The sequence below is a fragment of the Rhinoderma darwinii genome, chromosome 10 (assembly GCF_050947455.1).
Source record: "Rhinoderma darwinii isolate aRhiDar2 chromosome 10, aRhiDar2.hap1, whole genome shotgun sequence".
NCBI classification, from domain to species: domain Eukaryota; kingdom Metazoa; phylum Chordata; class Amphibia; order Anura; family Rhinodermatidae; genus Rhinoderma; species Rhinoderma darwinii.
Genome location: NC_134696.1, coordinates 16,655,694 through 16,668,804, shown reverse-complemented (window position 1 = coordinate 16,668,804; position 13,111 = coordinate 16,655,694). Strand labels below are relative to the sequence as shown.

General features: G+C 43.3%; 1 protein-coding gene across 1 annotated transcript in view; it reads right to left on the bottom strand.

The window, feature by feature from the left end:
• The window catches only part of PRDM16 (PR/SET domain 16), a 500,485-nt gene extending 487,728 nt beyond the window's left edge, over positions 1-12,757 (bottom strand). The window contains exon 1 of the mRNA XM_075839396.1: positions 12,590-12,757. The gene's annotated coding sequence lies outside the window, so the exon portion shown is untranslated. The remainder of the gene's footprint in view (positions 1-12,589) is intronic.
• Between the last annotated feature and the right edge of the window lie 354 nt (positions 12,758-13,111).

The window sequence follows — 13,111 nt, the reverse complement described above, 5'->3', positions numbered from 1 at the left end:
TATAGACCCCCTTTCCCCTAAAAAAAAAAAACCCCTCCTCAAATACAATTTTCCTGCAGCAAGAAGCCGGGCAATGAAAGGTGCATCTTAAAAACATGTAGGGAGATGTGTTTTTTCAGTTGTCCCCCAACCTGTGGCTCCCCAGCTGTTAAGAAACGACATACTAGAAGTTGTAGTTTGACAACAGCCGGAGAGCCACGGGGCATTATTTTTGCAATAAAAGTCTATTTTTTATTTAATATTTTATTTATTGTACAGGGGATTAAAGGATTGTACAGTTTCAGCAAATAAAGCTGCATGTTAAAAGCCATATAATTTACCAAAATACTACTTGTAGTATTTCGCTGATTTTAAGATCTTAACTTGCAGTCATTGAATGGAAACCATCATTATATATTTGTTATATTCCTACCAGTATATAGCAATCTTCATGGTCATGTGAAGGCCACACAGTTGCCCTGCTCCTTACAGCACACATCTCTGATAACTGTACTGTAAATTTAACCAGTTGTGCACCTGTGTGTCCATCACATGACCAGGACAGATTTTTATCTACATGAAGTAAACAATGTTTCTTATTCAATGACTGCAATAAAAGCAAGCAAGATGTATACAGAAAGTATATGGGAAAACTGTATGTTTTAATTATATATACATAATCTTTATTTGCTGAAACCCTAATACCCCGTTAATACCCCTATTCACTCTGGTTCTTGCAGTTCCATTTCCAGTTGAATTTATGTGCAATCAATAAAAATAATTAAAGAAAAAAAAACACAAATTATAACACAGCTCATGTCCCACATTGTGCATTGCGGCCAACTCACACTTGAGGGATTTGTGCTCTAATTTAAAAAATCTGGAATCAGCCAGTAGTTAAATTTTGGAATATAATCCAGAACATGTTTTCCCTTATAGATTAGTAACTTTTCAAAACAGTTTGGGTCTTAGAACTTTGCCCAAAATAACTTTAATTTACCTTCCCCATTCCACCAGCTATAATGAAGCGTCTATGGACCATAGTCAGTGCTTGTGTGGCATGTTTCCTGCACCCTCAATTATAATAGGTACGCGTTGATTACAGTTTGTAGCTGATTTGCATGAAATTGATCTGGTGTGTGCCCAGGTAGACTTAGCCCAGGGCACAGTATGTCCTCTACTATTAAAAAGCTCTCACAAACTTCTACTGTGTTAGGAGGGTGGAAACAAACCAGCAGATTGCACCTTATAACCTTACATAAAGGTAGAGCACGTAAAGGGTTAAACAATGCAACCTCTATCTATCTATCTATCTATCTATCTATCTATCTATCTATCTATCTATCTATCTATCTATCTATCTATCTATCTATCTATCTATCTATCTATCCTCTCCCTCTCATATCTATCCTCTCCCTCTCATATCTATCCTCTCCCTCATCTATCTATCTATCTATCTATCTATCTATCTATCTATCTATCTATCTATCTATCTATCTATCTATCTATCTATCTATCTATCTATCTATCTATCTATCTATCTATCTATCTATCTATCTATCCTCTCCCTCTCATATCTATCTATCTATCTATCTATCTATCTATCTATCTATCTATCTATCTATCTATCTATCTATCTATCTATCTATCTATCTATCTATCTATCTATCTATCTATCTATCCTCTCCCTTTCATATCTCTCCTCTCCCTCTCATATCTATCTATCTATCTATCTATCTATCTATCTATCTATCTATCTATCTATCTATCTATCTATCTATCTATCTATCTATCTATCTATCTATCTATCTATCTATCTATCTATCTATCTATCTATCTAATCTATCTATCCTCTCCCTTTCATATCTCTCCTCTCCCTCTCATATCTATCTATCTATCTATCTATCTATCTATCTATCTATCTATCTATCTATCTATCTATCTATCTATCTATCTATCTATCTATCTATCTATCTATCTATCTATCTATCTATCATCTATCTATCATCTATCTATCTATCATCTATCTATCTATCTATCTATCTATCTATCTATCTATCTATCTATCTATCTATCTATCTATCTATCTATCTATCTATCTATCTATCTATCTATCTATCTATCTATCTATCTATCTATCTATCTATCTATCTTATATATAAGCAGTAAATCCATACCATGCTTCTACAACGGACTGTATAAAGTCAGTAGGACGATGTGATATAAATAAGATTTCTGTCTTCAATTACCAGTCAGCCCTGTTAGGCCCTTGCTCAGTCTGCAGACAGTTTAAATGGCTACCAACAGGTATTCATGAATCTCACACAGGTTTTACTCATTTAAAACACAACAGATTTTTTTTTTTCTCTTCCCTTTAAGTCCTGAAGCAGCGCATACAGCGATTTAAGGGGGGAATTATGGGGTGTGAGGTGACATGAAGGTGATCTTTAATTTAGCAGAGGACTGGTGCATGGGGTACATTGGAAATGGTGGATGTGTGTATGAGGGAGGGGGTTGTTCATCACTATCCAAGTTCCATTATGTGTTGCTCTGAAGCTCACAGGGCAGGTGATAGGGAGTTTCTCTATAACCATACGGTCAGGATAGGGTTTAATAATAATAATGCATTGTGTGGGTCAGTCACAGCCTTGCTGTACAGCATTGTTTCCTTCATAAATCAGTTCAGCAATAATATCATCGAGCAAGCTACTTCATATAACACTCTGTAATATTTGTGTACATAGAGACTTGACCTGTGATATATAGAGTCTAATTATGTGCTGACTTCATAGCTGCGCTCACTTCCTGCACATATTACATACACAGCATTGTTATTACAAGCACATTACTATACTACACACAATGCTGCTTCCCTGGCAGATACTATATATTATATTTCATATATAGTTCACCTTCTTGTATGTAGAGGACATAAGGGCAAAGCCAAACGTGGCGGAATTGTTCTTGAATTCCGCTGCGGACACTCCGCAGCGTTAATCCGCAGCGGAGCCGTTTCTCCATTGACTTCCACTTCTATTTAGTAGGGTTCGTTTAGACGAGGCGGAAAATTCCGCTGCGGAGCATAGGCTGCGGTGCGGAATTTGGTGTCCGCAGCATGCAATGGATGTTGCGGAGTTGTGGCGGATTGGTTGCAGACTCATGGCGGAATTTCTCCATTGACTTCAATGGAGATTCTAATTTCCGCAATGAAGTCTTGCTTTTTTGACATGACATTTCTTCATTCTGGCTGGACCTATGTATTTCTAGGTCTACAGCCAGACTGAGGAAGTCAATGGGGCTCCCGTAATTACGGGAGAGTTGCTAGGAGACATCAGTAAATAGTCACTGTCCAGGGTGCTGAAAGAGTTAAGCGATCGGCAGTAACTGTTTCTGCACCCTGGACAGTGACTACCGATCCCAATATACAGCAACCTGTAAAAAAAATAGAAGTTCATACTTACCGAGAACTCCCTGCTTCTGTCTCCAGTCCGGCCTCCCAGGATGACGTTTCAGTCTAAGTGACGGCTGCAGCCAATCACAGGCTGCAGCGTTCACATGGACTGCCGCGTCATCCAGGGAGGTCGGGCTGGATGCCGAAAGAGGGACGCGTCACCAAGACAACGGCCGGTAAGTATGAAATTCGTTTACTTTCACTAGGGAAAGTGCTGGCCCTTCTCTCTATCCTGCACTGATAGAGAGAAGGGAAGCACTTTTCCCGCAGTCCGCAGCAGCTAGTCCGCATCAATTTACTGCACATTTTGGGCAGATCCGCCGCAGAATCTGCAACGCAGATTCTGTGCGGCATTGATGCGGACAGTTGTGGAGGAAATCCGCCACGTGTGGGCATGCCCCAATACTGCTACCTCTACCCAATGCTCATTCCCTTGCAGGTACTATGTAATGTATTATCTGCCTTTTTATAAACACATTACTATGCTACAAATTCATACAGTGCACCTTCCCTTGCAGATTCTGTCTTGAGATGATGCATTGCAGCTAAGCATATTACTAGGTTACAATGCACCTATGTCCATGATGCTTTGTTATTACTACATTGCAAATACACTTGATGTAGCTTAGTAAAAACCTTTTTTTAGATATTTCCTTACTACAAGAACATTACTATACTACAAATGCATCCAGTAGTGTTACACAAGGAGATGATACATTGTTGCCAGCATATAACTACTAATACGCCCAAAGTTTCTTCCTTTGATGTTTAATTGTCTAAACCCAGTGCCACTTTACTTACAGGTTTTGTTTCTGTATACATTACTACAAGAACATTACTAAAATACAAATGCACCCAGTGCAAGGAACCCTCTGTGTAATGTTCCCTGAGGTTTATTCTTCTATGACATTAGTATAGTCAGTGACTGCATTGTCTCCGGCAGGACTGCAGAATAAGTCCATTGGTATATACACATCTTATAAGAAGGGTATATGTTAATCATCAGTATTAGGCCATGTTCAGACGTGGCACAATTTTTCAGCTGAAAATGTTGCTGCAGATTCGTTGCGAATTTGCAGCAACATTTTCATATTTGACAGGTAATTCAGACGTTGTTGATATCACAGCAGACTTGCTGCAGATTTCAGCCTTTGCAATGCAAATCCTGAAATCCACAGTGAGGGCATGACCAGACGTGGCGGAATTGCTCTGGAATTCCGCTGTGGACCATAGGCTGCGGTGCGGAATTTGGTGTCAGCAGCATACACTGGTTGTTGCGGACGTGTAGCTGTCTTGTTGCGGACAAATTGCGGAATTTCTCTATTGACTTCAATGGAGAGTCAAAATTCCGCAATGAAGTCCGCAGAAGTAATGTAGATGTTATGTGTGCTGCGGAGTGTATTTGTTTTACGAACATGACATTTCTTTCTTCATTCTGGCTGGACCTATGTATTTCTAGGTCTACAGCCAGACTGAGGCCCCATGCACACTAACGTAAAAACATCCGTAATCACGGGCCCTTATTACGGCACGGGCAGGCCCATAGAAGTCAATGGGGCTCCCGTAATTACGGGTGACTACGTGTGTGCACCCGTAATTACGGGAGCGTTGCTAGGCGACGTCAGTAAATAGTCACTGTCCAGGGTGCTGAAAGAGTTAAGCGATCGGGAGTAACTGTTTCAGCACCCTGGACAGTGACTTCCGATCACAATATACATCAACCTGTAAAAAAAATAGAAGTTCATACTTACCGAGAACTCCCTGCTTCTTCCTCCAGTCCGGCCTCCCGGGATGACAGTCCCAGTGACGGCTGCAGCCAATCACAGGCCAATCACAGGCTGCAGCCAATCACAGGCCAATCACAGGCTGCAGACAATCACAGGCCAATCACAGGCTGCAGCGGTCACATGGACTGCCGCGTCATCCAGGGAGGTCGGGCTGGATGTTGAAAGAGGGACGCGTCACCAAGACAACGGCCGGTAAGTATGAATTTCTTTTACTTTTACTAGGGAAAGGGCTGTCCCTTCTCTCTATCCTGCACTGATAGGGAGAAGGGAAGCACTTTCACCTCAGTACGCAACGGCCAGTCCGCATCAATTTAGGCTGGGTTCACACGTGGCGGAATTTCACTTGAATTCCGCTGCGGACACTCCGCAGCGTTAATCCACAGCGGAGCCGTTTCTCCATTGACTTCCACTTAAATTTAGAAGTGTTCGTTTAGACGATGCGTAAAATTCCGCTGCGGAGCATAGGCTGCGGAGCGGAATTTGGTGTCCGCAGCATGCTCTGTCTGTTGCGGAGCAGTGGCGGACTGGTTGCGGACTCATGGCGGAATTTCTCCATTGACTTCAATGGAGATTCTAAATTCCGCAATGGAGTCCGCAGGTGTCATGCACATGTTATGTGTGCTGCTGATGCGTCTTGCTTTTTTAACATGACATTTCTTCATTCTGGCTGGACCTATGTATTTCTAGGTCTACAGCCAGACTGAGGAAGTCAATGGGGCTCCCGGAATTACGGGAGCGTTGCTAGGAGACGTCAGTAAATAGTCACTGTCCAGGGTGCTGAAAGAGTTAAGCGATCGGCAGTAACTGTTTCTGCACCCTGGATAGTGACTACCGATCCCAATATACAGCAACCTGTAAAAAAAATAGAAGTTCATACTTACCGAGAACTCCCTGCTTCTGTCTCCAGTCCAGCTTCCCAGGATGACGTTTCAGTCTAAGTGACGGCTGCAGCCAATCACAGGCTGCAGCGGTCACATGGACTGCCGCGTCATCCAGGGAGGTAGGGCTGGATGCCGAAAGAGGGACGCGTCACCAAGACAACGGCCGGTAAGTATGAAATTCGTTTACTTTCACTAGGGAAAGTGCTGTCCCTTCTCTCTATCCTGCACTGATAGGGAGAAGGGAAGCACTTTTCCCGCAGTCCGCAGCAGCTAGTCCGCATCAATTTACTGCACATTTTGGGCAGATCCGCAGCCGTAATCCGCAACCCGGATTAGGTGCGGCATTGATGCGGACAGTTGCGGAGGAAATCCGCCACGTGGGGGCATGCCCTTAATGCCCATTTTAGGCAGAGCCGCAACAGAATCTTATGTGCGGCATTGATGCGGACAGTGGCGGAAAAAATACGCCACGTCTGGTCATGCCCTTAAATGCCACTGCTTCTCCGCAACATAACGTGCATGCTGCAGAGGGAAATTCCGCGCCGCAGCTTAAATTCCGCACAGTTATTTTCCGCAACGTCTGAACTAAGTTTCCTAAAAATGTATTGAAACAAATGTAAAAAACGGCTGCTGCAGAATTCCACTGCGGACTGTCCGCAGCGGAATTCAACAGCAATTCCGCCACGTGTGAATGTGCCCTAAATCTATGTTCAGTATGGAGCCACAACATGCAGGTTTATGATCAGTTAACCCTTAAGTGCATGAATACACAGAGCTATACCTTATTGTGAGCTTTTGGGGAGTGCTAGAAAGTCCCAGAGCTTATAATAGAACATCCCCCTCCTGTGTAGCTGCAGATCACTGTATTGATTGCTCCATCCTGATCTGCTCCAAGTCTATTATTGCTTATAAAACTGATCAATCACTGTAGCGATAACCTCAGATACCATGTGCTCTGCTCATTGCTGCAGTCCCACTAGTAGCACATCAAAATTTTATTACTCCTGGGCTTATTACTGTGAATTCATAGGTTGTATTGCTTCTTTTATTTGCTTTACATGCGCACTACTTTGCAAACAGAGGCACTCGGTCTGACTTTCCCTTTGGAATACACGATGCTACACACTGTACTCACTTTACATTAGTAAATACAATGTAGCAGGTAATAACAATATAAACACCATTGACATGAAAGGGAAATGTTATTAACACCTTTGTTGCCTCACGGTATACCCTAATATAATAGTGATATTCACGTGTTGTTCATGTTTAGATGTGGAGTATTTGCTGTGGATTTGTAGCGTGGATTCTATAGTGCAAATCTGCAGCAACTAACAGTACAATACAAGTAGATGGGGTTTTCAAACCCCCATCCACAAATAGAAGACAAAATCCAGTCTGAAAGCAGGGCATGCTGCAGGTTTTCAAATCCGCAGCATGCTCAGTCTTTGGGCAAAGCTCCACGTGGCGGAATTGCTCTGGAATTCCGCTGCGGACTCTCCGCAGCGTTAATCCGCAGCGGACCCGTTTCTCCATTGCCTTCCACTGCTTTTTAGCAGTGTTCGTTTAGACGATGCGGAAAATTCTGCTGCGGAGCATAGGCTGCGGTGCGGAATTTGGTGTCCACAGCATACAATGGATGTTGCGGACCTGTGGCGGACTGGTTGCGGACTCATTGCGGAAGTTCTCCATTGACTTCAATGGAGATTCTAAATTCCGCAATGAAGTCCGACGATGTGTTATGTGTGCTGCGGAGCGTATTGGTTTTTTAACATGACATTTCTTCATTCTGGCTGGACCTATGTATTTCTAGATCTACAGCCAGACTGAGGAAGTCAATGGGGCTCCCGTAATTACGGGTGACTACGTGTGTGTGCACCCATAATTACGGATGACTACGTGTGTGCACCCGTAATTACGGGAGCGTTGCTAGGCGACGTCAGTAAATAGACACTGTCCAGAGTGCTGAAAGAGTTAAGCGATCGGCAGTAACTGTTTCAGCACCCTGGACAGTGACTACCGATCCCAATATACAGCAACCTGTAAAAAAAATAGAAGTTCATACTTACCGAGAACTCCCTGCTTCTTCCTCCAGTCCGGCCTCCCAGGATGACACTTTAGTCTAAGTGACGGCTGCAGCCAATCACAGGCTGCAGCGGTCACATGGACTGCCGCGTCATCCAGGGAGATCGGGCTGGATGCCGAAAGAGGGACGCGTCACCAAGACAACGGCCGGTAAGTATGAAATTCTTTTACTTTCACTAGGGAAAGTGCTGTCCCTTCTCTCTATCCTGCACTGATAGAGAGAAGGGAAGTACTTTCACCTCAATACGCAACGGCTAGTCCGCATCAATTTACTGCACATTTTGGGCAGATCCGCAACAGAATCTGCAATGCAGATTCTGTGCGGCATTGATGCGGACAGTTGCGGGTTGAAATACGCCACGTGGGGCCATGCCCTTACACAATTCTGGCATTTTAACATGGATTTTTTCATGCAGTTTAAAATGCCAGAAAAAAAATCTATGTGTAATTCCTCCACGGAACCCAAACACAAGAGAGTGAGTCAGCATATCCAACCCTGGGCCGACAAATTGTCCTCTTTGAACAATCCTTTTAGTTAGATTTGTCCCCATTCAATAAGCAGATCACAGGATTGAGACCCCCCAGCGCCTCCCCCCCCCGGTTCTGTGGGGAATTCCGGCAACAAGTGTTCAATTCCCCTGTAGCCCCATCACAGGGGAAATTAGGCATTACACAGGTCCGATTTCAATCAATGGACTGTCTGTGTAATGCAAGGATGCGCTGGGTCCTCCAGAGCGAGAGACACTCTTTCTGTGGGGAAACTCAGCAACAAGTGTTCAATTCCCCTGCAGCACCATCACAGGGGAAATCAAGTATTACACGGCTCCGATTGCAGTCAATGGACTTTCTGTGTAATAGTAGAATGCAATACGTCCTCCAGAGCGAGAGACACTCTTTCTAGCCGCTCTGTGTTCTGGCTAATAAATGAACAGGGGAACCCACTCCATTAACTCAGAATTTCATAAAAGGGTATTTAAAAATGTTTTTTTAGACTAGACAACCCCTATTACGCTGCATACGTGGAAGATCCATGAGCACATGAAAACTGACCGCAGCATGGTCGCTGGTAAAATTAGTCCATCTGACAGTCCGCCCACTGGACACTTGGCATAATGATATGACCAAATTGTCCATAGCTTCCTCCAGCTCCTCACATGTGTAGGCACTGTACACTCTACTAACGATCTGTATATCCTCACATGCAGAACTGGAGAAGTCTAGGGCCCAGGCAGTAATGTGATTATATCATGTGACCGGTGGATATGATATTGGTACATTCCTTTGTCGTAAGAGCAGAACAACAAAAATTACGGAGTGCAGAATCCGTCGCATGACAGACACCAACAGTGACAGAACCCATTGATTTTATTGGTTTTCGTCATCTTGACGGAAAAAGCGCTATTATTTCCAGCATTTTGACAGAAACTGCGTCAAAGGCTCATTAGAATCTTAGTTTATTACTGTAAGAAAAACCCCCTTTAAATGGCTCCATGACATTTTGGAAGGGATTCAGCACTGAACAAGGTATTCAGCCTTTGTGGATCATGTCTGATATTTCAGTTTTGGGGGTCACTGGTTCCTCGGCAGACATTTAGACAACAATATCTTTGGCCAACAATATTCTGAAAACGAATGTCTTATTTAAAGCCTATATATAAGCCTTTTCTTCCCATAGAATCCAACCACACAATGTCATAAATTCTCACTAGGAAGAGATTAGTTGAACAAAACATCCCTTTTGTGAGTGTTCCTACATCAGATCAAATTAAACGAACAGTCTGTGTGGTCACGTTATGTAATCTGAACGACGCTTATTTATTTTAAAGGTGTGAAGATCACGGCTTAAACATTTCTACCAGAATGGATCAGTGACAAATCTGTGGTTTGCTGCACTAGTCGTAGACTACTCTTCTGACCGTTCCCTGTAATACCTCTTAGAAAATTGGCAGAAACGCTAAAAGTCTTATGATTTATAGAAAAAAAGGAAATTGGAAGTCATGAAGCTATTGCACAAATGACCGTGCACCATAGCGGTGCCTGCGATCTGGGTGGGGAGATGGAATGATGATCTAATACTGGACATTGCTCACGGTTTTCAACAGATGTATGTACGGGGAAATTCCTCTAACTCGGCATTTGATAATCCAGCATAAAACTGTAATATGATTCCATAAAACCAGAAGCGTGTTCTAAAGTTGCAGATGTACCGTAAATGCCTTTGGTAAGCAATGAGCTCGGTCTATTAGGGGAGCACCGGCAGCGGACACTTAAAGGAACTTTGGGCAGACACCAAAGGGGCTACAATGGGACACCTGAAGCAGAAGCACTAAAGAGGGCACCAGGGGAAGACACTAAAGAGGGAATCTGGGGCAGACACTAAAGAGGACGCTTGGGGCAGAAGCACTAAAGAGGGCACCAGGGGCAGAAGCCCTAAAGAGGGCACCATGGGCAGACACTAAAGAGGGCACCATGGGCAGACACTAAAGAGGGAATCTGGGGTGGACACTAAAAAGGGACACCTGGGCAGAAGCTTTAAAGAGGGCCCCTGGCGCACACACTTGAAGGGGACAACTAGGGAAGACAATAATGAGGTTGCCTGGGGTTTCCACTAAAAGAGGCACAGGGGAAAAGGCACTAAAGGGGCAGCAGGGACAGAGTAAATAAAGGGGGTATCTGTGCTAGAAGCAACATGGGAGCACCTGTGGCATACACTAAAGGCGGCACCTGGAGCAGACACTAAAAGTGCACTGGTGGTAGAAACATTATAGGGGGCACTTTGGGTGAATACTATAGGGGAATTAGGGCAGATACACTAGAGGGGACACGTGAGGGCACCTGGGGCATACACTAAATAGGTCACCTATGGTAGAGGAATAAATTAAGTCACCTAGGATAGAGGAATGATAGGGGTCACATGGGATAGAGGAATGATAGGGGTCATCTGGGGTAGAGGAACGAAAGGGTTCACTTTTGGTAAAGAAATGAAAGGGGTCATCTGGAGTAGAGGAATGAAAGGGGTCACCCGGGGCAGAGGAATAATAGAAGTCACCTGGGGTAGAGAAATTAAAGGGGTCACCTGGGGTAGAGGAATTAAAGGGGTCACCTGGGGTAGAGGAATAAAATAAGTAGTCCCCTGGGGTAGAGGAATAAAATAAGTAGTCCCCTGGGGTAGAGGTATAAAATAAGTAGTCCCCTGGGGTAGAGGAATAAAATAAGTAGTCCCCTGGGGTAGAGGAATAAAATAAGTAGTCCCCTGGGGTAGAGGTATAAAATAAGTAGTCCCCTGGGGTAGAGGTATAAAATAAGTAGTCCCCTGGGGTAGAGGTATAAAATAAGTAGTCCCCTGGGGTAGAGGTATAAAAGGGGTCACCTGGAGTAGAGAAATGAAATGTGTCATCTAGGGTAGTGGAACGAAAGGGTTCACATTGGGTAAAGCAATGAAAGGGGTCACCTTTGTTAAAAGCTTTATAAGGGCAGATATTAAAGGGGACACAGACATTTATTGGACCCTCTGGGACGCACTGTAAGGCCTCCTTCACACACACTTTTTGTGTGCCATTTCTTTTTTTAGCTAAAAAAAAAAGGTTGAATTCACACGACGCGGTTTTGCCGTGTTTTTTGCCACACGGCTGAAAACCGTACCAAAAAACGCATGCATTTTTACTGTGATTTGCAAAGTCACAGTAATTCGCAGTAAAAACCATGCGTTTTTCGGTGCAATTTTCAGGAGCGCGGCAGAAACTGCGGCGAAACCGCAACGTGTGAATATACCCTGAAAAAACTTTTTGTAGAAAGGTACATGCGTTTTTTATGCCATATTTTGTGCCGTTATTTTCCAAACAGTGTGTTGTACTCCCTGCGTTTCTTTTATGTGGTGTTTTTCACCTTGCAAATCATGTGATTAAAAGATCATGTGATGCAAAGATTCCTTTTTGTAACATCATTTATTCTGAAACGCCACCAAAAAAAACGTGAAAAAAACGCAACACACATTGACATTTGTTTGAAAAGGAAAAAAAACTATGACGGTCTTTGGGAGAAAAACCGCCATAACTGCCTGAATAAAAGCGCAAGACAAATGAGAAAAAACGCCACCTAAAAACACGCACTGTATATTTCAGCATTGACTTCCAGTTAACACGTGGTCGCAGTGTTTTTTTGCGGGGCAAAAAAACGGTCGAAAAAAAGCCACTAAAAACGGCGCATGTGAATTCAACCTAATTTAAGCGTCTGTGGTTTAATTATGCGAGGTTTACCACACGTTACTATTTCCAATTTTCATATATTACGGATACGCGATTTTCTCTGATACATGAGACGGCGGTTACGTGTTATTTGTGTCATGGCTTACAGAACAATCCCATACAAAGCATTGCATTCACTATTAACAGAATATTCCTCCTTACCTTACTCCTCCAGCAGGTCAGGAGTGAAGGAGGACTGTGACATGGTGTAATGCTGGGAGTATATCTGCTTCTTACAGAAATTTTACCTCAGTTCTTGCTCTAAAATGTCCTGATATTGAGGGACAGGGATAAAACCCACTGCTGAGGGAAAGTAGAGGTGATACACATATTAGCCAATCAGCTCACTGCTTTCATTTTCTGGCCAGACCTTTAGAAATGAGAGCTGGAACCTGATTGGTTGTCAGGGGCAGCAACACTTTATTTTCTTTTTTTATGAAATAATAAAAACTTTATTAAGTTAGCAACACCACTGTTTTTAAATATATGCTTAGGGCTCAAATACCAAAACTGGCCTTGTTGCCGAGGGCAACCAATTAAAGTGCAGTTCTGGAAAACGTAATACTATGGGCAACAAGGCAAGATTTTCTCTTAGGTCCGGTGCACACGACCAAATTTTTCATCCGTAATTACGGACCGTAATTATGGACCGTAAATACAGACCCATTTATTACTATGTTCTAT